At 41.5% G+C, this 27,490-nt stretch overlaps 1 protein-coding gene across 1 annotated transcript in view; it reads left to right on the top strand.

Moving 5' to 3' along the window:
- The window catches only part of COL23A1 (collagen type XXIII alpha 1 chain), a 467,765-nt gene that overhangs the window by 57,203 nt on the left and 383,072 nt on the right, over nt 1-27,490 (top strand). The gene's annotated exons all lie outside the window — the stretch shown is intronic.

Raw genomic sequence — 27,490 nt, 5'->3', positions numbered from 1 at the left:
AGTTAAAATCTAGTTACATGAAATTTAACAGGGAGAAATACTAACCTACACTTAGGTTAAGAAAAAGAATCAACTTCAAAGAGTAAAAGGTGGGGAAGGCATGGCTCAGCAGCAGTTTGCCTGAAAAAAGAATGGTATATTTTAGTGGACCACAAGCTCAGTGAGCTGACAGTGACTTGGTGGCCCAAGAGGTGAGACCATCTTAGACTGTGCAAAGAAAGATGTTCAGGGAAATGATAGTCCTGCTGTGTTTCATTGTGGTTAGACACCATTTGGAGTCTAAAAGGTTTCTCCTGATCAATTTTGAATATTCATTCTTGACAGGACCCTGGGCTACAGATTCCAGCAGTATTGTATCTGGTTTGGCAGGGAGCAGGGGATGGGCAACTTTTTATTTTTTATTTTCTTAAAGGGGTTCACAATCTTACTTTAATTAAACATACATACACCATTCACTTAGTTCATGGGGAAAAGCCAGCACCCTGAACTTCAGAGCAAATACAAACAGAAATTACAAACAGATCAACAGACAGGTTTTTATCTGTCTGACCAAATCACAATACACATATAGTTACCAGAGAGACAAAGCCGGCGGGGCTGCTTCAACAGCTACCCAGAGTCTTATCACCAATACTCTTTCGATGAGTGTGCCCCCCATTGGACAACTTTTTAAAAAGCACATTCATGGGCTGGAGAGAGTCCAGAGAAGTGGGGCCAGTGTCTTCAAAATCAATCAGTCAGTATCAATTATTATTATCCAAGGATCAGCTGAAAGCTGTAGGATTGTTTAGCCGGAAGAGGAGAAGATTTGGGAAGGGGCTGGACTGGGGGAATGTGATAGCTTCAAGTAGTTAAAGGACTGGGAAAGAGGGGTTAGATTTTTTTTTTCTGCTCTGCCCCAGAAGACAGAGCAATGGGTAGAAGTGACAGAGAAGCAGATTTTGACTTGATGTAAGGAAACCCTTCCTAATAGGACAGTTCCAAAGTAGAATGGACAGCTTCAAAAGGGCCTGCGCTCCCCAGAGCCTGCTTGTTGGGGATTTTACGGCAGAGATTCTTACTCAGATACATGTTGGACTTGATGACCACTGACTGAGGTCTATTCTAAATCTGAGCTTCTCTGATTATCATGAGCTTCCCTGTATGAAGATAGGGTAAGGGTAGGGGCAGGACCTGGGATTTCATTGGTCTAGCAAAGTCTGCTCAAGGAGTAAATGCCCTTTCTCAGTGAAAGTCAGTACCTGCCTTAAGTAGTTAGATGGTACAGTGGATAGAGTCAGGAAGACCTGAGTTCAAAACTGATTTAAGACACTAACTCTGTGACCCTGGGCAAGCTATTTAATGGCTATCAACCTCAGTTTCCCCATCTGTAAAATGGAGATGATAACAGCACCTACCTCAGTGAGTTTGTTGTAGGGATCATATGACAGAATATTTGTAAAGTACACCAGCCATTTCTTTTATTCTTTACAACTTAGAATTGTAGTTTCCTGTAGGCAGTGATAAGTTAAGTGACTTGCTCATAGCCGGTATGTATGAGAGATTGGGACTTGAATCCAGGTCTTCTTGGCCTCAAGGCACTACACCATGCCCACTCTCAGTCATGTGCCTTTTAAGTAAAGGCAAATGTAGACAGAAATCTGCAGAGGTCCAACCATTCATTCACCCAACACTTAAGTGCCTATTCTGAGCAGAGCACCCTGCTTGGAGCTGAGGAAGACAAACAAAATAAAGACTGCTCTTTGCTCCCGTGGAACTTACAGCAAGAGAAACAAACAAAAGCAGGTCTGAGAAGGGAAAGCATTTGTTGTCTGGAGGAATCAGGGAAGACTTCCTGGAAGAGGGAGTGTTTGAGGCAGTTTTAGTGGATGAGTACAAATTCAACAGGCAAAGAACAGGAGAGAGGACATTCTAGGCAAAGGAAAGAGTGCAAGCAAAGAGAGAGAGAGAGAGAGAGAGAGAGAGAGAGAGAGAGATAGAAGACTGCAGGACATGTAATCCATCTTGGCTGAAGCGTAGAGTTCATGTCTGACAACAGCATGAGATAAGACCGGAAATCTAATGAGGTGCCAGATTGTGGAGGGCCTTGAACACCAAAGACATCTGAGCTTGATACAGGAGCCAGTGCGGAGTTTCTACAGGTTTCTGGGTAAAGAAGGGACATGAGCCAATCTGCTGAGTCAATGAAGGATAGTGATGTAGGCTTAGAAGGGAAGACGAATAAGGGAGGAGGCAGGAGGGCTCTTGCTAAGGGGAAGCCAGGGGACTGGTGGGAGAAAAGGCCCAGAGAGGGGAATTATCCATTCTTGGTTGGAGCCCCAGATATCAACAATCATATTGTGACTCAACTTCCCTTTGCACTAAAGAACTTGGATCTGATAAAAAAAATCCCAATATTCTTTTTAGTTTTCCCCTTAATTTTGAAATTTAATTATATTTTATGAAAGATTGTGTCCATGTGTTTCTCATTCATTTATACTTATGTCCTCTATTTTTATTTATTTTTGGTAAGAGCTATTTTCATATTCATGAAACCCCAGGCAATTTTTTTTCATATTTTTTTTCATTTCAGCAAAGAGATGCTGCCTTTGGCCAAGTTTAGAGAGCCTCCAGCCTTCTGTGGGCTTGGGCCTCAGGACTGCAGCTCTGTTCTCAGAGTCTGCCTTTCATCTTGGTACTGGGGCAGAGGACCGTAGGCTTCCTTTCGCATGTTAACAAAACCTGATTTGAGATTCTGACTTCGGTAATGTGGGTGATTCATTAGTTCTAATGAGCCATGTGATGGGGACGCCCATGGGATGACCGTAGACGTGGCAAAGCCACTGGCGAGAACGTTAAGGGCAAGACTACTTACTGGTCACGCTACTTACACGCCTCTGGTGATAAACAGATGTTGCCAGATGGATCCAAATGACATGTGTTTCTACCTGATTATTCTCCAGAACTTCAAGATGAATTGCATTTAATGCCATTTTCTGGGCAAGTGACAGAGCTGCCACCTGTGACCTGACAGTGTCTGGGCTAATTTGATGAAGTTGAATGTGCATGGTATGGTGGACTGGGGAGCAGGAAATTGGGTTCGAGTCCCAGCTGCTCCACTCACTGTCTGACCTTGGGTGAGAGTCTCTGTCCCTTTTGGACCTGTTTTCTCTTATGTAAGGACATTGAACTGGGTGATTTCTTTTTTACTAAAACAAGAATTTTTAGTTGGTAATTTTTGTTCTTATGTCACCTAGATTCCTCTCCTGACCCTGTCTTTCTCCTTCTTGCTTCCAGATTTTTTTTTTAAGAAAAAACTAAAGAGGAAGGAAAGGGAAAAAAATCAGCAAAACTGGTCAATACATTTTAAAAAAAAATCTGACATCATATGCAATGTTCCACACCTGTGGGTCCCCCATCTCTGCAGTGGAGTCAGGGAAGATGTCTTCTCACAGCTCTTCTTTGGGGTGAAGCTTCTTCTTTTGCAACAGTCAGTTGAGATTGCTTTACGTTGGGTGTGCTTTTCATTTACATTTTTGTAGCCGTTATGTAGATTATTTCCTGTTTACTTCATTTTGCATCACTTCACATAAGTTTTTCCATCCTCTGTATTAATCATGTTTGTCATTTTCAGCACAGTCATATTCCATTACATTCATGTATCACATTTTGTTTAACTGTTTCCCAGTTGATGGGCAAGGTTTCCTGGAAGAGGTAGCATCTGAGGTGGATTGTTTACAATTCCTTTCTCCTCCCCAAAGTGTTAATATAAATATTTTTGTTGCATATGGAGTGTTTATTTTTGTCAGTGAAATATTTGGAGTATATGCCTACCAGCAGCATCTCTAGGTCAAAGGAGATGGACATTTTAGCCACTTGATTTGTACTTTAATTGCTTAAAAAATTTTGTATTTTATTTATATTTTAAATACATTTAAAATTTCTACTTTAATTGCTTTCCAGAATTGTTGTGCTAATGCACAGCTCTATCATTAATGAATTAGTGAGCCCATCCTTCACAACTTCTCCAACATGAACTATTCCAATCTTTTCTCATCTTTGCCAGTTTGCTGGGGGAACTATATATATGTATATGTATATATATATATATGTGTGTGTGTGTCTATATGCACATATGCATATAGACACACACATACATATATCTATATAGACAGATAGATGTATGTCCTACCATTACCCTCTCCAAATTTAAGGGGAAAAACTGTTATAACAAATATGCAGTTAAGCAAAATAAATTCTCACATTGGCTATTATCTATCTTGAGTCCAGTACCTCTCTTTCAAGAGATGGATAGCATGCTTGTCATCAGTCCTCCAGAATTGTAGTGTCGATCAGAGTTCTCAAGTCTTCCAAAGTTATTTTTCTTTATAATGTTTTTGTCACTGTACAAATTGTTCTCCTGGTCTGCTTACTTCACTTTGCATCATTTCATACAATTTTCTCCAGATTTCTCTGAAACTGTTCTTTCCAGAATTTCTCATAGAACAATTACATTTTCTTATGTTCATATTACTATCATTTGTCTAGCCGTTCTCTAATTGATGGCTACCACCTTAGTTTCTGGTTCTTTGATCCCATGAAAAGATCAGCCTTTATAAGAAATGGGGAAGATATGGACTTCATAATAACCTGGAAAGAACTCCATGATATGATGCTGAGTGAGAGGAGCAGAACCAGGAGAACATTGTACGCAACCACAGACATTGATTCTGTGATGACTAACTTTGATAGACTCGGCTCTCCTCAGCAATACAAGGCTCAAAGACAGCTCCAAAGGCCTCATGATGGAGAGAGTTGGTTACCTCCAGAGAAAGAACTGTGGAGTCTGAATGCAGACTGAGGCAAACTATTTGCTCTCTCTTTTTTTTCCTGTTCCTTTTTGGTTTTGTTTCTTCTCTCTCATGACTCATTCCATTGGTCATAATTCTTCTTTGCAACTTGACTCTTGGGTAAATAAGTTTAATTCAAAGGTTTATGTAGAATCTATATCAGACTGCATGCCATTTTGGGGGGGGAGGGAAGGGAAGAAAATTTGAAACTCAAGAACATGTAGAACTAAGTGTTGTAAACTAAGAATAAAAAATCGAATTAAAAAAGAAAAGATCAGCCTTAAATCATTTTGTACCTATGAATTCTTTACAAAATTAAAAAAAATTTTCAAAACATTTTTATTTAAAATTTTGAATACCAAATTCTATCTCTCCCTTCCCTCACTCCTCCCTGAGATGGTAAGCAATCAGATATAGGTTATACATGTACAGTTAGTATATATGCATTCTTTAAGGAGATTATATCCAATTAGGGAGTCAACACATATAGGGAAGTGGAACCCAGGGAAAGGAAGTGATTTGGAATGCAAAGAAAAACAAATTCAAGTAAAGTTTGGATAAGTTCATTCACTCAAATCAGTAAATCTTTATTGAGTTATCTTTGTACCCAGACTGTGTTAAGCCTTGGGAACATGGGAAGAAGTATAAGATGATCATGATGCTGACTGGCCTATATGTCTCTCAGGGAGAAGTTTGTAAAGGCCATTTTCATCCCTCACTGGGGCTCTCCCTGCTCTGACATCTAGAAGTGGAGCCATAACCAAGGCAGAGTGATGGGGCTGTCACCCAAGGTGCCGACCTTAGAGGGCAATGAATTTAGTGGTTGATGACAACACTTATGTAATTCCAGCAGCATAGAATCAACAGAACTTAGCGCCCACTTAGCAAGAATCATAGTGTTGCAGCATACTGTTTGTGTCCCTTTTATATGTGAACAGTTTGGTTGCTGAAAGAGGGAAAAAACGCAACATTTGTGTAAGGAAAAATATTAAAAATCCACTTGCGAAGAAATAATCTCTCAGATAGAATGTTGAGGAGAGACACATACTTTTCTGAGATCTGGATGGAGAACTGCCCTCAGATAAATGTACTGGCAACACCAATTTGAAGGCTGAAAGAATGATGGCTACCAGACATTGTGATCCAAAAATTCATCTGCATGTGATAGTTTAAAGAATTCTGAAGCTTACAAGTGACAAAATCATAAGTCAGATAACTGTTTGGAGACTATGGGCAGGATGGGTTTGTGCTGGACAAGAAGATAGGCATCTTGACTTTTAAAGGTAAAGATGAGTCACCGACCTAAGAGGCTTTGATTTGAGGCATTTGTTGTTGTTGTTCAGTCATTTCAGTTGTGTCTGACTCTTCAGGACCCCATTTGGGGTTTTCTTGGCAAAGATACTGGAGTGGTTTGCCGCTTCCTTCTCCAGCTCATTCCAGAGATGAGGAAACTGAGGCAAACAGGGTTATGTGACTTGCCCAGGGTCACACAGCTAATAAGTGTATGAGGCCAGATTTGAACTCAGGAAGATAAGTCTTCCTGACTCTAGAGCCAGCGCTCTGTGCACTGAGTCACCTAACTGCTAGAAGTAGTTAAAAAAGTCAGAAAAAACCGAAGTTGGAAGGTGAGCTGAGCAAAGGAGACTTCAAAGAAGCCAGGGACAGAAGACATAGAAGGTTCCTGGATTCAACTGACTCTTCAGTTGCTTTTCTGGAAACTTGCTGATTAGAAGAGAGGCCTTGCTTTGTTGATTGACAGGAGAAAGACCAGAGTAGCAGCAGCTGGAAACTCAATGCAAAAGAGCTCAGGTGGTGGTGGGGTGGGGTGAGTACTGGAGAGGTCCAGTTGCTCCTGGTGGGAGCCTTGATGTGAGTGCCTTGGGAATGACGGAGGTGGAGAGGCTTATGGAAGAGCCACTCCTGTAAGGGATGATTCTCTGGCCTGGCTTTGGAAAGTGGGGGTGGTAGAGAAGGGCTGTCTTGGGACCGTGAAAACCCCAACATTTGTAACTGAACACAAAATCCAGTACTTTAATTAATCCTGACTTGTTCTTGACTTCCCTCTATTTCTGGCTAGGGTACTACCATTTCTCTCTGTCCAAAACTTTGGTGTGATCATTGATTCTTCCTTCTCCATCATCTTTCATTTCTAGTTAGTTACTGAGTCTTCTTGTTTTGTCTCTTCAGAGTTTCTTATATCCATCAAGTCCTTTCTTTTTCCACTGTTAACTCATTGAGAAGTCAATAGACAAGCATTTATTATGTGCCTATTCTATTGGCAGGGATTAAAAACAAATGGTTCCTGCCTTCAAGGAGCTTAGGAGTCTGTCAGAGAGAGAGGAAACATGTACATGCATAGCTGTATACAAGATCACTACAAGAGTTTTTTGGAGGGGAGGGAGTACTAGCAGTTGGGAATGGGAGTGGCGGTGATCACAAAAGGTTTCATGAAAAGGGTGCATGAGCTGAGTGAGGCACTCTGAGAGGTCGAGGTGAGGAGGGAGAGCATTCCAGGGATGGGACAAAGCTAGTGCAAAGACATGAAGATGAGAGATGAGCTGCTGTGTATGAGAAATAGTAAGAAGGCCATTGTAGATGGACCATAGAGAGCATGCATGGAGAGAAGGATCATAAGGCTCGGAAAGGTAGGTTGGGACCAAGTTATGAAAGACTTTAAATGCTAAACAGAGGAGTTTATATTTGATTTGAGGACTAGTGCCCTTCCTCCCAACCTACTTTGTATCTGACTTCTCTGGAGAGGGAGAGGAAGAGGAGAAGGAGCAGAGTCACCCAACTGGAACTGGCCAGTTGGGTCCCCAGTGAGGCAGCTCAGACTACTCACAGATTGTGGTTTGTCTGTGCCACTTGACTGCCAAGGAATAGATGACAGAAATGGGATTTGAACTCAGGTCTTTGACTCCAAATGTAGTGTTATTTCTTTTGTACCTGTTGTCTTTGGTGTGATGGTCCTTTGTTCTCAAAGAGGACTGATGACATCACAAGGGTGGTGTCTTGACCTGCACATACCACTTTTTGACCTAAAATGCTCTAATAATGATGATGATGATGATGATATATGGCAATTATTTAAGTTTTGGAAAGCACTTTAAAAATATCTCATTTCATCCTCACAGCAACCTTGGGAGGTACGTGCTCTTATTATTTCTATTTACAGATGGTTACGACTGAACAACAGCACCTTCTGGTGAAGGCCAGTCCCATTCTGGGTAGCTGTAATTGTTAGAAGTGTTAGTAGAAATCAGCCCTTCTGCAACTTCCAGCTGTTGCTTCTAAATTTTCCCTCTGTGGGCCAAGTAGAACAAATCGAATCCTCTTTCCCCAGTACAGCCCTTCAAATGCTTGAGCCACCGTATTCAGAACTAGAGGAGTGATAGTCCCACTATTCCTGGTGGCTTCTTCTCACTGCCAGATCTTCCATTCTCACCAGTCTCCTTGGGTCTCCTTCCTCTTTGCTTGCTTTGCTTACAGACCTAGTCTTGTTATCTTATGTTCAATAAGATAAACTGATACCAGGCCATAGCATGCTCTCTCCATTCTGCTTGCCTTCTTCATTCTTTTATCCCCTTTTATCTCTCTTTCTCTGACCTGGTTCACATGCTGATTGAAAACTACATCATTTTCTTCCCTGACTCTTCAATTCTCCTCCTGTTCTTCTTTGGCAACCAACATTGGTTACTCTCCTTTCTAGTCCTTGTACCAAGAGCAGGAGATGGAGAAAGGGTGCTATACATTCCCTACCCTCTTTTTTGTTGATAGTAGTAGAAACACTGATCATTTTTTACTCATTCTTTATCCTGCTACTTTGCTGAAGTTGTTTATTTTGATTGTTGATTTTCTTGGGTTTTCTACTTAAAGCATCATATTGTCCACAAGTTGATATTTTTGCTTCCTCTTTGTAGAGGTCTGTTATTTGAATTTCTTTTTCTTCTCTTATTGCTATAGTTAGGAATTCCATCACTATGTTAAATCACAATTATAAGCACTAGTATTCTTGTTTTACCCCTAGTCTTAGTTGGAAAGCTTCTAGTGTTTCTCTTAGTGTTTCTCTACTATATGTAACACTGTTAGTTCTTGGTTTTCTGTGGATATTTTGAAACATTTTAAAAAAGTTATTTAATTCCTGTGCCTTTTAGTGTTTACAAGTTAAAATGAATTTTGTCTTTTTGAAGGCTTTCCCCAAATCTATGAATATAATCATGTCATTTTGGTTTATATGTTGTTACTCATGGGGTTATAGATTCAGAGCTGGAAGGGACCTCAGGGACCTTTAAGTCCAGCCTTCTCATTTTACAAATGAGGAAACAGACAGTGTGTCCTGTTCTATTAAGTGACAGGCAGAGGTGACTTCCTAGGGCCATTCCACTACTAAGGCAAGTCAAAGGCAAAATTTGAATTCAGGTCTTCCTAACTCTAAGTCTAGTGCTCTATCCACTATTCCACATTTCTTTACAGATGAGAAAACTGAGGTCCAAAGACATTAAGCAATTTACCCAAGTTCACTTAGGTAGTAAATGGCAGAGCTGGGATTCTAACCAGGTCCTCAGACCCCAAGTCCAGATTTGTTTCATTGTGCCACATGGCTTCTCAGTGTATTTTTAAGCATGTCAATATTATATATTTATCATGCTAATTGTTTTCTTAACATTAAGCCATCTTTGCAGTTCTGGTATAAATCCTAGTTGGTAATAATGAATAATTTTTCTCACATATATGCATATATATACACACATAAATATGTTTCTTTTGTTTCATTGCCAGCATCTTATTTAATATCAACATGTGTCAATGTTCATTAGTGATAGAGATTCCCTTTCTCCACTTTATCCTTCAATTTTGGGGGCATTAAGACCACATTTGTCTTATAGCAGGAATTTGATATAGTCCACTTTATTCACATAAATTTAAATTAACTTATTTTGGAAGTTTTTGAGATTTTCAGAACACCCCTTGAGATAATTGGAGACACTCTAGATTGTCGTAAAACTTAAGCTGGGAATCAATGATTGACACTCTGCTGTGAGTACCTTTCACCTCTGGCCAGCTGTGGTTTTCCTGATGGGTGTATCAGAAACAGACCAGACTGCCAAAGCAAATATTCCCTGCAGAGAGAAAAAGGCAGATTGTGATTCTTAAAGTAGCAGTGATGGACCTTCACACTAGTCACTCATACCTAATAAAAGGCTGTTCTGGGATTTGTGCAAGGAGTGAAATTCTCTACTGGAATTGACTTGTTGGCTGGGCAGGAAGGAATGAATATTTTGGCTTCAACCCCTGGAATTTGGTTTTGCCCACAGTTTAGAATTCTTGTGTTTAAGTCATTAAGGGAAGGGGAAGATCACCTTCTGTGGAGCCCCCAGAAGTGCTTTATTAGTCTGGAAAGGGTCTTTGCAGATTCCACTGAATTGGCAGACTGAGGCACTGAGTGGGGCAAGCCTATGCCTTCCCTGACTCTAAGGGAAAGGGTCACAATGGGAGCTTTCTTTGTGTCCTTTCTCTGTGCCTTCTTTTTGTTTGGATTGGTGGGGCACACCAGTGCAGAGGACTGAGTCCCTGGAATCCCCCTGGGTATACCCTCCCTTTATTGTTCACATAGGTGGCAGAATCCCAGCCACTCCTTCACTAGCAGTATCCCAAAATGCGAGAAGGGAGTGGCTGGCACCAGATTTGCATTTAATTCTTGTAGCTTTGAGGTTATGCTTTGTTGAGGTTATACCCCATGAATTTGGGGTATGAGAATAAAAGGCAGAGATTAAAATAATTAAATTATGATTTAAAAGAATTAAAATAATGAAACAGATGAAAGATGTGGTTTAAGGTCTGCAGACAGATTGGATGAACTTATCGTAGGAATTCATATCTGCATCTTGATAGTCACATAGAGGTTGCATGGCACTTACATTTGATTTCCCCAGCCTCACAACATGCCTGGGAAGGAAGTAGGACAGTTGTCTCTCCTACCTCCTCAGGAAACTGAGACCCATTGAACTAAAAGGATTTGCCCACGGTCGCACAGGTATAAAGTCAAAGAGTCAGGAGCTGAACTTAGTTCCTTTGACTCTAAAGTCAATGACCTTTCTCCTACATGGCTATTGGATAAATCTGAATCCATTTAAATAATAATTTAACAAAGGAAAAATTGATTCTAATTTATAGTCCTAAATTCATTAGAGTTGGAAGGGATTTTAGAGCTAATCTAATCCAAATTCCCTCTTTTATAATAGCTGAGACCCCGAAAGGTCGAGGTAATCCTTCACGAATTGGCAGAGCCAGGATTGAAAGCCAGGTGTTTGATAAGGGAAGCGGATCAGGTCTGGCCATTTTTTTCTATAATAAGAATGATTTCATTGGAATCGATGACTTCTAAAGGAATTAACTCAATTGTGTAACTTTTTGACTCATTCCTTCAGAAAGTGGAACTAGCCAGACTGACTATAAGGGCACAAGAATTATTCTCATGGGTCAGCCCAGGCTTGGAGTAAGACCTGAGTTTGATTGCTCAGATTCATGTGCTAGCTGTATGACCTCAAACCTCCTTCAGCCTCAGTTTCCCGGGGATAATATCATCACCTACTTCCATGGTTTTTGTTAGAGTCAACTAGAAGATGTAAATAGAGCACTTGCAAACCTTAAAGTTTGCAAAAAAAGCTGCATAATAAAACTATTTATTTACGCAAACCTTAAAGTCTGCAAAGATGTTAGCTATTAGCTGTAGTCCAGCATTTTGTCTTCGGCTATGAAACTAATTGGGTAATTGAGTGTCAATTAATATTAGAGATCTGTTTTTATGAATTTGTCCAAACATTTTAAAATTTATTTTCTCATTCTCCAATGCCCCTTGAGGTTACATTCTCAGCATATTCTATGCCCTCAGGGGTGGGGAGCCTGCAGCCTCGAGGCTACATGTGGTCTTCTAGGTCCTCAAGTGTGGTCCTTTGATTGAATCCAAACCTCACAGAACAAATCTCCTTGATAGAGGATTTGTTCTGTAAAACTTGGACTCAGTCAAAAGGCTGCACCCAAGTACCTAGAAGGCCACATATGGCCTCACATATGGGTTCCCCACCCCCGTCCTATGCTATGTGTAAAGTAGGATTTCCTTGGGGGTGGGGAGAAGGGCTGAACTTGTCATTTCCTCAATGTAGAGAACTTGTGGTATAAAAACACCCTTCACCAAAGCAGATCAGTAACTCATCTCTAATCTGTAGCCTTAGTGAATGGGGGACTGAGAGGTTCATTAACTTTTCCATGGTTGCAAAACCAGTATGCGACAAAGACAGGATTTCAACCCAGGTCATCCTGACTCCAAGGCCATCCCTCTATCTGCTGTACCATCATGCTTCTCAGTGTAAATTAGAATTCTCTTTTATTTCCAAGTTTCCCTGGAATTTCAAGATTTGCTGAGTATCTGCTATTCATGTCTTTCATGATTATATAGCCAGCAATCTAAAAAAACTCTCTCTCTCTCTCTCCTTCTCTCTTTCTCTCTCTTTCTCCCTCTCTCCCTCTCCCTCCCTCTCTCTTTCTCTCTTCCTCTCTTTCCCCTCCTCTCCCATCCCTCTTTTCCCTTTCTTCTTTCTCCTCCCCCTTTTCTCTTTCTCTTTCTCCATTTCTACTTCCCCTTTCCCTTTTCCCTTATTCCCTTTCCTTTTCCCCCTACCCCACTCCCCCTCTTCCCTTTTCTCTTTCTCCTTCCTCTTACTCTGTTTTCATTCTCTTTCCCCCTTCCCCTTTCCTTCCCCTTTTTCCTCTTTGTCCTTGCCCTTCTTTTCCTTCCCTTCCCTTCCAGCAGCAAACATCTTATCCCTATATACTGAGTCCTAGAGCACTCCCTAAATTATTCTTCAATGGCTTAATTTATAGTCTTTACTTGACCCCTGACACTTTCAGCTTCTCCGTTCTCCATCCTGGGATGATATTTTCATTTGGAGAAACTCACATCTTTCCCTAAAACAGCCAGGAGCCATGAAGAGTTGTTTTGAGGACTTGGCCTTTGACATTTATGTTTATCATTGGAAATGAGGTGTTTTGGAAAAAAATTATTCAAGCTCCCTGTGGGTCACTTACTTAACTCTTTCTTCCAAATCCTTCCCTTTCACTGTGGTGCAGTGTAAAGGATGCTAGATGCCAAGTCAGAAAACTTTAGTTCAAATCCCAGCTCTGCTACTTACTAGCTGTGTGACCTTGGAGAAAGTCATTTGTCTACTCTGGGCCTCAGTTTCCTCATCTGTGAAATGAGGGGGTTAGATTAGATGATCCTATGAGTCCCTTCCATGATGACTGGACTAGTTAAGTGGCAGAGCTTTGTCTAGGGTCTTGATTTCTTGTTATTTCCTACTGCACCGCACTGCCTCAGGCAAAGCAGCATGTCCCAGTCTTTCTCCCATATATACTGGTCTGACCATGTCATTCCCCTGCTCAGAAACCTTCATTGGCTCCCCATTGCCTCTGGAGTAAGATGCCAACTCCTTAGCCTTGCATTTAAGGACCTTTCCAGCTTTATTTCATACTGTTTCTCTTCATGAACCCTATGTCCCTGCCACCTGGACAACTATTCATTTTCTGAACTCAACACTCCTGCCTCCACACATTTATAAAAGCCATTCCAGATTCCTGGCATGTACTCTCTCTTCCCCTTTCAGACAGCTTGGTTGTGCAGTGGATAGAGCTCTGGACTAGGAGTCAGGAAGACCTTAGCTCAAATCCAGCCACAGAAACTCAACAGCTCTATGACCATGGGCCAGTCACTAATCTCCTGTTTGCCTCAGTTTCCTCAACTGTAATTGGGAATAATAACAGAGACTCCTTTATAGAGTTGTTGTGAGGATCAAACGAGATGTTTGTAAAGTTCTTGGCACAGAGCCCACAACATGGTAGTGGTAATGACAATAACTAGTATTTATTTATTGCTTACTTTGTTCCAGGAGCTCACTGTCTAATAGGTTTGCAGTGAAGTGTAGGGGAACAATGAATCTGGAGTCAGAGGACGCAGACTCCTAGCTGTGTTACTTAAAAGCCGGGTGGTTTGGGGCGAGTTAATTAACCTGTTTGGATTTTGTTTTCATTTGTGAAATGAAGAAGTTGCACTAAGTGATTTCTAAAGCTCAGGATCTTTGAGGGGCAGAAACGGACATTTCCCCCTCTTTTCAGAGCCTCCACAGACAAATAAAATCTAAGTTAAAATGCGTTTTAGGTTATGCAACTTCCCCAAAATTGGGGCAGAAAACAAACCATTATTAAATTAACAAAATGAGAAGTAAAATTTTGTTTTTCCTAGCTTTTGCATTAGAATTCTCCCCAAACCACAAACCTGAACATCAACTCTAAGTGTTCCAGTGTTCTGCTGCAGAAGAAAAGAAATGCATAGGAATGCTGTCATTAACCCTGCCTGTCAGGTTTCAGAGCCATTCTCTGGTTTCATAGCATGTCAGAGCTGGAAGGGCCCTCAGCATAGTGTGGCATAGTGGAAAGAGGGCTGGATTTCAAGTCAGAGGCCAGTGTGAAGCACAGTTCAAATCCTGGGGCTGCCACTTAGAGCCTAGGTGACTTTGTGGGTCTCAGTAATGAAGAAGTTGGGCTAGATGCCTAAAAGGTCTCTTCAAGCTTTGATCCTATAACAGAGACTGGCAGAGTCGAAGGGACCCTAGACATTACTTTGTCCAACCCTCTTTTTTTTCTAATAAATAGGGAAACTAAGGCCCAATAGTGGGAAGAGACTTTCCCAAACTCACAGCCAATGAGTGGCAGGGCTTGTAGAACATTTCCCCCCTTACCCCCAATCCTTGGCTCACTTCACTCCACTGTGGCTGCTTGCCTACTTTTCTCTAAAAACTGTGGCCAGTTTTTAGAACAAAAATGCACAATGCCCTTTGTCGACTTTGTAAGAAGAGAAGACATCGCTACTATCTATGGGTGGCCATTTGGGGATAAAGGAAGTAATCATAGGGTCATAGGTTGAAAGCTGAAAGGGACCTTTGAGACCATCAAGCCCAGGCCCCTTGTTTCACAGCTGAGGAAACTGAAGAACAGAGATGTTAAGGGAACTTTCCCATGGTTACCCAGCTAGTTAAGTGTCTGAGATAGGATTCAAACCTAGATCTTCTTACCTCCAAGTCCAGTGCTCCATTCTCTAGGTCACACTGCCTCTGAGGGCAAGGCCTGATGTAAGCAATTTTGAGTTCCATTTCAGGATTCGGAGGGTGTGCTTTCTTGGGAAATTTCAGCCCACTTCCTACTGTGCCATGATCATCTTCCTTGGGAACCCTGTCCTTATTTGATGCCTCCATGGTACCATATTTCATGCCCTTTTTGCCATCTTAGTAGACTCACCTTCAGGGTAAGGAGAAGTTAGATCTGTGCCTTTCCCATTTGGGGGAAAGCAAGAGGAGTCAGACTGAAATTTAAATCTATACCCAATGAAAACTCAACCTACCTGAAGAAGGGTTATACTTTTGGTAGTTTCCAAAAAGTTTAGTTTCATTCTTTTCGTACTTTCTCATATGCCACTTCCCAAGGGTTGATGGGATGATCTAACGTGACCTGACAGAGGCAGGAAGTGCTGGTCTCCTGAGAAGTCCTGCTCTCAGGGAGCATTCCCCACCCCCAGAGTTGAGGTTCCAATAGCTTCTGACTTGGGGGCTTCTGTTTATCTGCCCAGCTCAAAGCTCCTTACTTGCCCATCTACACATAGACCCCAGAATAGCTCTCAGTGACCTCTTTGTTTACTAACCTAAATGGTGATTTTTCCAAATGTTTGTGAACATCTCCACAGTGTTCCTGACAGATTTATGTGGCTTTTCATGTTTTGCTATAAAATCCAGATTGAGTAGATAGCAGGATATTAATTGCGACAATTAGACCTTTGTTTATCTTGAGAATTTCTTCTGTGAAGTTTTCTCTGGGAGTTCTGTGCTCTTTAGTGGACACAGAGGTCAGTGTCTATATTTGTGCTAAGAACACAGTATGAAGTGCAGGCTTGTGCAAAGCCAGAGGCTTGTTCTTACAAAGTTGCTTCCAATTGGAGAAATCACAGGATCCCAGAGTTGGAAGAGACCACTTAGTCAGGAATACCCTTCTGTGATGAGTCATCCAGGCACTACTTTAAGACCTCCAGAGAGGAGGAAATCACTGCCCACTGTATTGAGGCAGCCCATGCCTTTTGGGCACTCCTATCAGTAGGAAGTTTTTCATTCTATCAAACTGAAATCAACTTCTCTGTAACTTCCATCTATAGCTCTGGCTTCTGCCCTCTGGGACCAGTTATAAACGTGTGAAAACTCCCTTCCATATGACCAGCCCTTAAAACTTGAAGGTGGTGATGACGTATTCCTAAGCCTTGTCTTCTCCAAGCTTAATAGCCCCTGTTCCTTCAATCCATCCTCTATCATACGGCGTCAAGTCTCTTCACTCTTCAGGTTGCCCTTTTCTGGATCCTCTCTACTTTGTCAATGTCAGCCTTAAAATCTAGTACCCAGAATTGAACATGATGCGGACTGATCAACACAATGGGCTGCGGGTCTGTCCCCTACCTCATTCTCAACATTGTCCTCTTTAACCCAGCCTCATTTCAAATTATCTTGTTTGTTTGCCACATCTCACTGTTGCCTCATATTAAGCCTGAAATCCACTGAAACTTCCAAATCTCTTCCTCCCATAATCACCATTTAGCCAACTTTCCCCCTACCCCATCCTATACTCAAGCAGTTGATCTTTGAATCTAGGTCCAAGACTTGGCATTCTTTCTAAATTTTACCTTATTAGATTTGGCCAATCATTCTAGCCTTTTGAGAACCTACATTTCGTCATCCAGGAAGTTAGCAATCCTTCCCAGTTTTGTGTTATTTTTATATTTAATCGGTATGCTACCTATGCTTTTGTCCAAGTCAGTGATAAAACTTTTGAACTGCATAGGTCCAGATAGACCCTGATTTATTAATCATTACTCTTGTTCCAGTTTGGAATCCACTGAATTCAACTGTTCTCTAGCCAACATGTCTGTCTTTCTTCCCAAAATACCTTGAGAGTCTTTGTCGAATGCCTTGCTGAAATCCAGTCATCCTTTATCTAGGGGATTTCTCTTGCTGAAATCTAGCCTAGTAACCCTAAAGGAAAATGAAATAGTTAATCTGCCAGGATTTATTCTTGATGAACCCATGCTGGGTTCACTGCTTGATGAACACTGCTTCCCTTTACTAAATGCTCACAAACTCTTTCTAGGATGCTTTCTAGGATGATGTTCTTTTTTTTTCATTGTACTACAGTTACTGATGCTTTGAGGCTTTTATACTCATCATAGCGACTCCTACAATGTCCTCCTCTTGAAAGAATCCAAGATGTCTGCTTGCCATAAATTACAGCCAAGCCAAGAAATCTTGCCAAAGGACCCTGGAACCAATTTCGGCTCACACAGAAATGCCTTAAGTTCCAAGGGTCCTTACTTAGTGGCTCATGCCTTATTCATAGCCTCTTCCCTCAAAGACCTCCACAGAATTGATTCTTTGCTGATTCTGAAGTTTGAGGCAATTGTTCTTTTATAGGTGACTGAAGCATAAAAGTTACAAACTCTAAGCCTCTCTCATGGAGTGCACCTTTAAAAAAGGAATTTTTCAAATGTTAATTGGAAATATTGCTCCACTTTCTCTTAACCTAAGATCTACACACTCTACCCTTTGACAGTTGACAAGTCTTGGTGATGGAGAAGGGTTAGAAATGATTGTCAAAGACCTGGTATAGTCAAGTGGAGGCCAGTTAGTTTGATGCTAAGGCTGAGGGATCCTAACTGATTATACTGGAAACAATCCAGCTTAAGTAGTGGGAGAATATTGGAGAGATGGAGATCAGAGGGTTTTTATGTAAAAAGGGACAAGATCTGGAATATTTCTCTAGGTTTAGATAATACATGGATAACATGCAAATTAAATAAAAATAGCTTTGATTATGTTTTGAGTTAGGCGCCTGGTTGCTTTCTGAGACAGAAGTACAGCCCAGGGGAAGACTTGTTTCTGTTTGTCTGCAGTAATCCTCATTTATTTGTACATGTCCCAATCACTCTTGAAGTGTTAGGTGGGGTGCCAAGTGTTTTGAGCAACATTCTGGAGCTTCTGGCTGAAGAGTTCCTCTTTTCTAGTTCCCTGCTGAATGTCCCAGAACAGGGCTCGTACTAGGGCTCAGCAACCATCAGTCTAGTCATGTCCAGAGATCACCCAGCAGATGGGTTTGGCTTGGATTTAGAGTGAGCAAGAGGGAGGACGTTGGGGGACATAGGCCTAGAGAAAGAGAGGTTGGAGCCAGATTGTGATGGGTTTTAGATGCCAAACAAAGGACTTTGTATTTTATCCTCGAAGCAGTAGAAAGCCATAGAAGCTTCTTGAACAGTGACATGGTCAGACCCAGGCTTTAGATGGGAAGTAGATTTGAAGGTATAGGTAGTGAGGAAAGAGCAGAGATGTCCTAGCTACCCCAAGTGGAATGAGAACTATGGAATGCTCACCTCTACAACTTGGGGTATGCTTCTGACAGAATGTGGGGCTTTGATGTCCCATAACTTGTGATTTTTTTCTTTAGCAGCCAGCTAATTAAAGAAAATAACATTAAATAGTAAATTCCCCCTAGAATAGGAGTCCTTGCCTATTCAGATGAGCTTATGGTACAGGGGACAGATCTGCTGTGTTCATTCAGACAGTGAGTCAATATTCCACTCTGTAGACGGGTCCCAAAGCAGAGGTAATATGGTTCATAGGCCAGTAGACTCTCCCTTTCTGGGTTTAGGAGTATTTGTGAGCAGAAGCTTTTAAGTGTCACCAAAGAATTTCTGAAGAGTGTTGCCACTGTAATAATTCAACAATTCATATTTCTTAAGAATAAATGGCTTGTTTAATGGGAAACAGACCATACAAGCAAGACTGTCCCCAGACAAGGGACTTTCCTGGTTTCCTGTTAGGTGCCAGCCATGTCTTTTCCCAGCTAAAACCACCGAGCTTGGAGGGTTTCATTAGTGTACACAGCATAGTACTCAGCCCATGGGGTGAAGACACTTGAAGAATTCTTGAAGGTTCTTTTGAGAATCTAGAAATGGCTTGGATAGTTTTTTTCCTGAAAATGCTTGAAATAATACATAGCTGCAATGGTGCATGATTTCCTTGCTCCCAGATCCCAGAATAGTGCCCTTCCTGTATTTTTTTTTTGGTTTGTTTTAGCTATACCTTGATTTCATTCTTGTAGGGAACTCCCAGGAAGGAAACTCCCTCCGCCAATGCAATGTCACTTGTCCCATAACTTAGTCTTAGAGTGCTGCTTAGAGCACTGAGAAATTAGGTGAGTTGCCCAACCATATATATTTCAAGGACAAGTCTTCCTGACCGTGGGGCTATCTCTCTGTGCCCTCTGCATGCCCTTTATTTATGTTACATAGATGCTTAATAATTTTTTTCAATTGACAAATCAGTAAAGTTACAAAGAGTCAGATATGAGAAAAAAAACTTCTTAATAGTCAAAGTGTGAGATAGTGAGTTCCCTATCATTGGGAATGTTCAAGTAGCAGCTGAATGATCACCTGCCAGAAATGTTATGGAGGAGACTCATGCATCAGGCAGTGGTGAGATGACTTCAAAGGTCTAGGCTCTGAGAGTCAGTGATGCTGCACCTTCTAATAGAATTAATATTCTCTGGATTTATAGAAAGATAACAAGGTGAAGGAGCAAGGTAGAGAGAGCCCCCTGGCTTGAGTTTCAGTGTGAAATTCAAATTATCATATATTGAGTTTCAATGAACATCAGTATTCATTGAAAAGGAATATTTCATTTTAGTCCCTCAAAAAAAGCTAACTCAAGAGGGAAAAATCAGCCTAGAAACTCTAACCCCGAAGTGAAATAAATGCTGAGTAAGGTGGAGGAAGGAATGGGTCTCTCTAGTGTAATATAAGCATGTGGAGGGTAGAGATGTTAGTCATAGTTTGAGATCTGGAAGGGCCCTCATAGATCAGCTAGTCCAACCCTCTTGTTTTGTGGATGAAGAGTCCTAGACCAGAGGAATGAAATGACTTGGCCCTGTTCTTGCCCAGAGGGGCCCAATGGAACCAGGACTTGTAGTCAGGGCCTCTGACTCCATCCCTTCTCATTCTTTCCCATGGAACCATGCCACTCAATCTTTGCATCTCTAGTGCTTAGCATGCAGTGGGCTCTTAATAAATGCTTATGGGATTGAAATGTTCCCATTTTTATAGGGTTGCATACAGTCTGTCAATACCTTGGGATGCTTTTTGGTGAATTAAATCCCAGTCAAAGCTTCATCTCTGTTGTGTTTTGGAAGATCACAGAAAGTAGCTGAACATGAAAAAAAATTAAGCAGAGAAAACAAAGGCAATTAATTAATGTTGGAGAAGATCATGCCATGTGGTTTACCAAAGGATATTGCAAAGGTTCACTGTCCTCTAAGGACTTTTAAAAAATGAGACAATGGTACCAGAGAAAACCAATATTGGTATGCTGGAAGGAACACTGGTTATGAATTCTCAAATTCTGCCTCCTGTGCTTGTTGCCTGTGTGACCTTGGGTGAGTCATTTAGCTTCACTGAGCCTCAGTTTCTTCATCTGTAAAGGGAGATGATTGGACTTTATCGAGGGTGTTAAAGGCCTCGGAGAAGTCAAGAAGGATAAAGATTGAGAAGAGGCCATTGGATTTGGCAACTAATCTCTTGGCACTCGTTTAATGCCCTCCTGCCCTAGAGAACCTGGAAAACACCATGTGGCACAGTAGAAAGAGCCCTGATTCTGAAGACAGAGGGCCTGGGTAAGCCACTTAACTTCCTTGGATCTCAGTTTTCTGATTTATAAAGTGAAAGGGTTAGATTGGATGTCCTTAGAGATCCCTTCCAGCTCTAGAGCCAAGGTTCTATTTGACACAAACCCTGTAGCTCAGATTCTGAAACTCAGCTGGCTAATGAGGCCAGTCTGTGCGTTGAAGTTGGGTATCAAAGGCAAGGGTGCTAACTAACCCAAGGAGAAGAAGAAGGACCCAGAATGGGCTCTCATAGAATGAAAGAGATCCCAGATGTCTCAATGGCACCCCAAATTCTGCATGTATAAAATGAAGATTACTTCTGTGGCAACACAATTTATCTCCTATGTTCAGACCTTGGGGTTGCTTTGGCATTCTGCCTCAGCTGTCATGGCCAGCCAATTACCAAACCCTGTTGATTCTGCCTCTACAACATCTCTTGCATCAATCCCTCCTTTCTCTTTTTACTGGTAGCACCTTTGTTTAGCCACCTGGTCTCTTACAGAGACCTCTAATGACTATCAGGATTTCAATTTTGCTAAGTTGGGGAATGAAAGAGATATAGCTTCCCTAGGTTTTTAAACAATGTACTTAGCAAAATCTCTCATCCTACTCTTTTGGAGGAGATGAAAAGATGTATGCTACACAATAGGACCATTGATGTTTCCATCAACTTGGAAGAAAACCTTTGTCTATGTGCTTGCATTGAGCATTTTTTAAATCAATGATTTAAATAAAAGCACCGCTGGCATGCTGATCAACTTTGCAAATGAGGGAAAGCTAACACGTCGATGACAGCCATCATACAGAAGAATCTTGACAGGTTAAAGTGCTACTGAGCTGAATCTGATAAGATGAAATTTAAGGGATGTCAATGTAAAGTCTTCTATTCAGTTTCAAGAAATAAGCTTGCCAAGTACAAGATGGAGTGGGCATGGCTAAACAATAGTTTGAAATAAAGCTCTGGGGATTATAATGAGCTGCAAATCGCTTAACCCTATTTGCCTCAATTTCCTCATCTGTAAAATGAGCTGGAGAAGGAAATGGCAAACTACTCTAGTATCTTTGCCAAGAAAACTGCAAATTCAGTCAGAAATAGCTGAAAATGACTGAACAACAAACCTGCTATGGACAGAATTAAGGGTGTTGTATTATATTTGGTTTGGGGTGCCACAGTTTAGGAAGAATATTGGTGCCTGGGAGATGGTCTGGAGGAGGGCAGTGAAGATCGTCAGATTGCAGGATGTTGAGCTGGAAGGAAACTGAGAAGCCATCTTGCCCAAACACTTCATTTTAGAGATAAGGAAAAGGAAGCCCCGGGGGTTAAGTGACTTAGTTGCTTGAGGTCCCATACCTAGCAAGAGTCAACAGAATTTGAACTCGGGTCCTTTGGCTCCGCTGGTGAAAACTCTTGAGATCATTCTATCTGGGGATCTGTTGATGGAGCTGGGCAAACTTAACTTGGAGAACAGAAGACTTTGGGGTCCATGAATGCTGTCTCAACTATTCGAAGAACTTGTTAGAGAGATTAGATTTGTTCAGTGTAGACTCAGAGGGAAGGGCAGAATTTGGAGTAAGATTGGAAATTGTAGAGAGATAGATTTTTGGCTTGATGTAAGAAAAAAACTTGCTAACAAAAATGGAATGGGCCATCCTCCCAGGTAGTATGTTCCTCCCTCACAGAAAGTCTTGGAGCATTTTAGATGACCCTTGTTGAATTGCTTGTAAAAGGGATTCAAGTTCAAGTTGGTCAGCATAGCCTCTGAGGTTGCTTCAGAGTCTAGGATCCTGGGATTCTATGTATCTGTGTTTCTGTTCTTTTCCTTCTCCAAGCCAGGCTCCACCCCACTGCCAAAATTATCTTTCTTTTATATAGATCTGGTCATATGACTCCTCTGTTCACAAGTATTTTCTGGTTCTTTTTGTCTCCTGAGTGAAATTCAGGTCCCCTTTCCTAGTATCCAAGGCCTATCATGGTCTTGGGAAAATTTTTTTCCCTGTTATTCTGAGCTTAACAAACACCAAATAAAATGAATGTTTTCAAATGTATGGTAGAAGAATAAAAGAGGATTGTACATGACTTCAGATTTCTATTATGTACAGCTCGATTTTCTTTTTCTGTATATAATAAGTTCAGAATTTAACTTTCAAAGTTGTCCTGCTTCCCTGCGATTCTTTCTGGCTTTCATTCTTTTTTCTTCTATACATTAAAAATGCTTCCATGGCCTTTTCTTCTTCTTTTTTTTTTGGAAACCCTTTCTTTATCCTTACTTTTTTTCCACATCACCTCCCCCGCCACCATGAAAAATAAAACAAAACCCTTGTAACAGATGATCCACTGTGGGGCAAAAGAAATTTTTAATGGCTATGTCTGCAAATGTCTTATTCTGTATCTTGAGTCCATCATCTCTTTGCCAAGAAGTGGGTACCGTATTTCATCATTGTTTCTCTAGAATTATGGTTGGTCATTGCATTGACCAGAGTTAAGTCTTTCAGAATTCTTTGTCTTTGCGATGTTGTTGTAAGTGTATAAATTATTCTGATTCTACTCACTTCCCTTGCATCAGTTCATACAAGTCTTCCCAGGCTTCTCTGAAGCCATCTCTTTCATTATTGCCTAGGGCACAAGACTATTCTATTTTATTTATATACCATAATTTGTTCAACCATTCCTCAATTGCTGGGTATTCCCTTAGTTTCTAGTTCCTTAGTACAGCAAAGGGAGCTGCTGTAAATATCTTTCTTTGTACATATAGGTCCTTGTCCTCTTTATTTGATCTCATTGGTGTACGAGACCTGCCACAGTCTGATGTCTTTTCAGTCCTATCTCAAATTTCTGTACCCACAAATCTTGTAATCCACCCAAAATGAAATACTCTTATGCCCAAAAAGTCTCATGCTCTCCCACCTCCATGCCTTTGCTCCTGCTGTTTCTTATACCTGGACTGCTCTCTCTCTTTTACCTGTTAAATTCCTACCTGTCTTTAAAGTCCAACCTAGATGTCACCTCCTCCAGAAGCCTTGACAATCTCATTCACTCCCACAACTTCAACAACCCCCTCTCATTCAAGTAACTCTAAAATCAATACCTCTGGTTATGAGATCAGAACTCCAGAGCTGGGAGGTGGCTTAAAGGTCATCTAACCAACTTCTTTATTTAATAGATGGGGAAACCGAGGCCCAGAGATGTTAAATAGCTCATCCAAAAATTCAACAGATATCCAGTGGTAGGAATTCAAACCCAGGTTCTCTGACTCCAAATCCAATGTTCTTTCCACTTTACCCTATTACTCTTGACCTGTCTGTCTACTATAGACCCACCATGCCATGTCTAAGCTTTAAATTTTTTTTCCATGCTCTGTACACAGTAGGTCTTTAATAAATGTTTGTTAACTTAAAATTGGAAAATTGAGTCTTGAGGAGTGCACCTTGAGAGCTAAGTTGAACCACATGTTCTTAACCAGAACTTATCATTAATTTACAAGTTTGGTACAACATCTGTACAGTATTCGTCAGACACGTGTTGGGATGTTGTCCATGCCAGTCACTGGACTGAGTAGGGGCAACATTTAAAATTTCCAGGTTGGATTTTTAAAGGGGCATTCTCTGAGCTGCTTGCCATGGCTATAGACCGTTAGCCAAATGGAAATGTAATTATTCATAAATGAAGTGCCTGTAATTAGTCACAGGAGCCCGAGTGATACTTGACAGAAGGAAGGCCAGTCTGGGGAGGCTTTTAGAAAGAATAAAAACAAAATCACACTTCAGTAACCCCTTCTGCTCCTACTCCACCAGGATTGAGTCCTGGTTATGGTCAGATGGATTTGTCTGCTGTCACAGGGCTTTGGAGGTTGTGATAAGGACCAGCAGATGGTCGAAGTTCTCTGTTCAGCCTGGTGCTTTGTTTTTAGAAATGTCAACAGATATGAGGGCCATCGCTCATGATACGCCAGTGCAGGTAACAGCTGCACCCCCGGTATTTCCTGGACCACAGGCCTACTCGTCAGTCTCACCAGTTAAACAAGGGAATGGTGCTGTGTACCCACACTCTCCCGGGACTTGTTCAGTCATAACTCACCGGCCTAACAGGCAGGTTCTCATCATAATAGAGACTGCAGAGAAGAGACTTCTCCAAGGAAACCCACTGTATTTTCGCAAGGGCCTTTGTGCTCTTGGACGGGAGTATTTCTGAGGATGGACATCCATATCCTGTGCCAGAGCAAACTCTTGGGCAGCAGGGGGCTGATGAAAGAAAGAGACCGCTCTAGCCTCTGTGTTTGTTTATGGTACAATTAACCAAGGGTAAGAGAGGCCCTTCTTAGGGATTTTCCTTGGGGCCCCCGACTTTAAACAGATGAGCACATGTTTAAAGTGGAAACGTTAGTCATTCTCTGTTTAATATGAAAAAGCCTTCTGATTCAATTTAATAAATATTTGTTATTTGAGTGCCCTCTACTAGATTGGAGCGGGGGGGGGGGGGGTGTGGGGAGAGAGAAAGGAGACAAAGATGTTTCTACCCTCAGTAAACCTGCAATCTAATGGGAGACAAGATTCATACATAAATAATTATTGGCAAAGCAGAGTAGGATAGGAAAAGTGCAGACCGAATGCTGTTAGGGGTGGTGCAGTGTGGATAGCTGTGCCTTGGAGTTAGGAAGAATACATATAAAACCCTTAGAGGACTCTGTACACAAATCCTGTTATTATTATTATTAGATCTGTTTCTATCCTGATCTGTTGAGTTTTTAGCCTTCAGCCCTAAATGCTCTTACGAAGCTAATCACCACTCACCTCCAGTTGTGTTTATTTGTGTCTTTTCACCTGACTCGTTTCCCCTAGACCAGGAGTTTGGATCCTGCTTCAGTCATCTACTAGAGGTATGACCCTTGGCAAGTCATTTAACCCCTGCCTGACTCAGCTTCATCATCTATAAAATGGGGATAATAGTGCCACCTACCTCTCAGGTTTGCTGTGAAAATCAAACGAGAAAATAGTTATAAAGACCTTAGCATCGGGCCTGGCACATAGTGAGGGTTGTTGCGAGGGCCAATTATAAGATAACGTATGTGAAGAATTTTGCACAGAACTTAGAACATAGTAGGTGCTTAATATATGCTCGTTGACTTCCTTGACATCATTTCATCTTTTTTCTGCATTGGACTCCTTCGGCAGTGTCTTGGAGCCAGACTCCTTCTCAGAATGTTTTTAAATGAAAAAAATAAAATACATATGATTACAGAGGAAACTAATTATATTGAAACACATTCATCAAAATATTTTTTAAAAAAAATTCACAGACCCCAGGTTAAGAACCCCTCTGCTAGATTGTAAGCTCTCTGAAGAAAAGGACTGTGCCTTCTTTCTCTCTCTATCCCCTACACTGTCCACCTCGGTGCCCCGCTTGTAGCAGGTGCCCCAAGAGGATTTACCGAGTGAAGAAATGCGTGAAGGTGAATCTTTAAAAATATTACCATGTGATTCTTAGTTATTGAATCGTGGAACCTTAGGCTGTCAGAGCTGGAAGGGACCTGAGAGACCACCTAGTCCCAAATTCCCATTTTGCAGATGGAGGACTGAGACTCAGCAGGGGAAGGGATGTGACAGATGGAGATTGGAGTGGGTCCGTATTCTTTAAAAAGTGCTTCTGACCCTACCCCTGGCGCCCCGTGCACTCATCTGCACCATACCTTTCCTGTACCTACCCTGCCCCTGCTGGTATTATAGAGGGGGAAAGCTCACGTCATTGCCCTTGACAATAGATTAGGAGAATCTGGACCAAGTTTATTCTAAAAACACCATTTTCATGACGGGAATCAAGCAATATTTAATTCTGTACAAGAAAATGAAACTTGTCTTCGTATCTTTTTCCTAGAACTTGCCCGCTACTCACCGAATAAGTCCTCTTGTTTGGTTCTCTCTCTCTCTCTCCCCCGCCCCACAAAGCACAGTCCACGTGTGGCCCTTTGAAGTCCTTTATCCTCCTCATTTCTAGGCTTCTAGACTTGGTCTTCTCCCAAGAAATCTCTGTTGTGTTCCTGCCTTGACTCTTCTCCTGCCCAATTATAAATGTCCTGGGACTCTGCCTATAGCTCTGACTTGTTTCCCAAAATATCACATTTTCTTGGTTCAATTTTTTTAATTTAACTTAATGTTTTTCAACAAACAACATCCTCTCTCCCTACTCCATCTCCACCACTGCCACATCCCTCCCTTCCCCCCATTAAAGAGAAAAGAAAAGAAAAAGCTTTATTACAAACCTTGGTTCTCTTTGGATCTCTTCAGTGGCTTCTTCTCTGTCTCTGTCTCCTGGTGCCCATGGCTCTGCCATTAGCTCTCTTCTTATTGCTTTCTACACTATCTTCCTTCACAGTCTTGTTTACTACCATAGCTCCCTCCTTTATGTAGATGACTGCCTGAAGGCAGCCAGGTGGTATAGTGGCTAAAGAGCTGAGCCTGGAGTCAGGAAGTTATTATTGTTCAGTCATTTCAGTCATATCTGACTCTTCATGACCCCATTTGGAGTTTTCTTGGAAAAGATACTGGAGTGGTTTGCCATTTCCTTTTCCAGCTCATTTTACAGGTGAGGAAACTGAGGCAAACAGGGATGAGAACTTGCCCAGGGTCACACAACCAGTAAGTATCCGAGGCTGAATTTGAACTCAGGTCCTCCTGTCTCTAGGGTTGGCACTCTACCCACTGTGCCACCTAGCTGCCCTGAGTCAGGGAGACCTAAGTTCAAATTATACCTTCAGAAACTTACTAGTTGTATGACCCTGGGCAAGTTCTTAACCCCTATTTGCCTCAGTTTCCACACCTGTAAAATGAGCTGGAGAAAGAAATGGCAAAGCATTCCAGTATCTTTGCCAAGA

Source organism: Trichosurus vulpecula, chromosome 3 (genome assembly GCF_011100635.1).
Source record: "Trichosurus vulpecula isolate mTriVul1 chromosome 3, mTriVul1.pri, whole genome shotgun sequence".
NCBI classification, from domain to species: domain Eukaryota; kingdom Metazoa; phylum Chordata; class Mammalia; order Diprotodontia; family Phalangeridae; genus Trichosurus; species Trichosurus vulpecula.
Note: the sequence above shows the minus strand (reverse complement) of the source record. Positions and strands in the feature narration are given on the sequence as shown.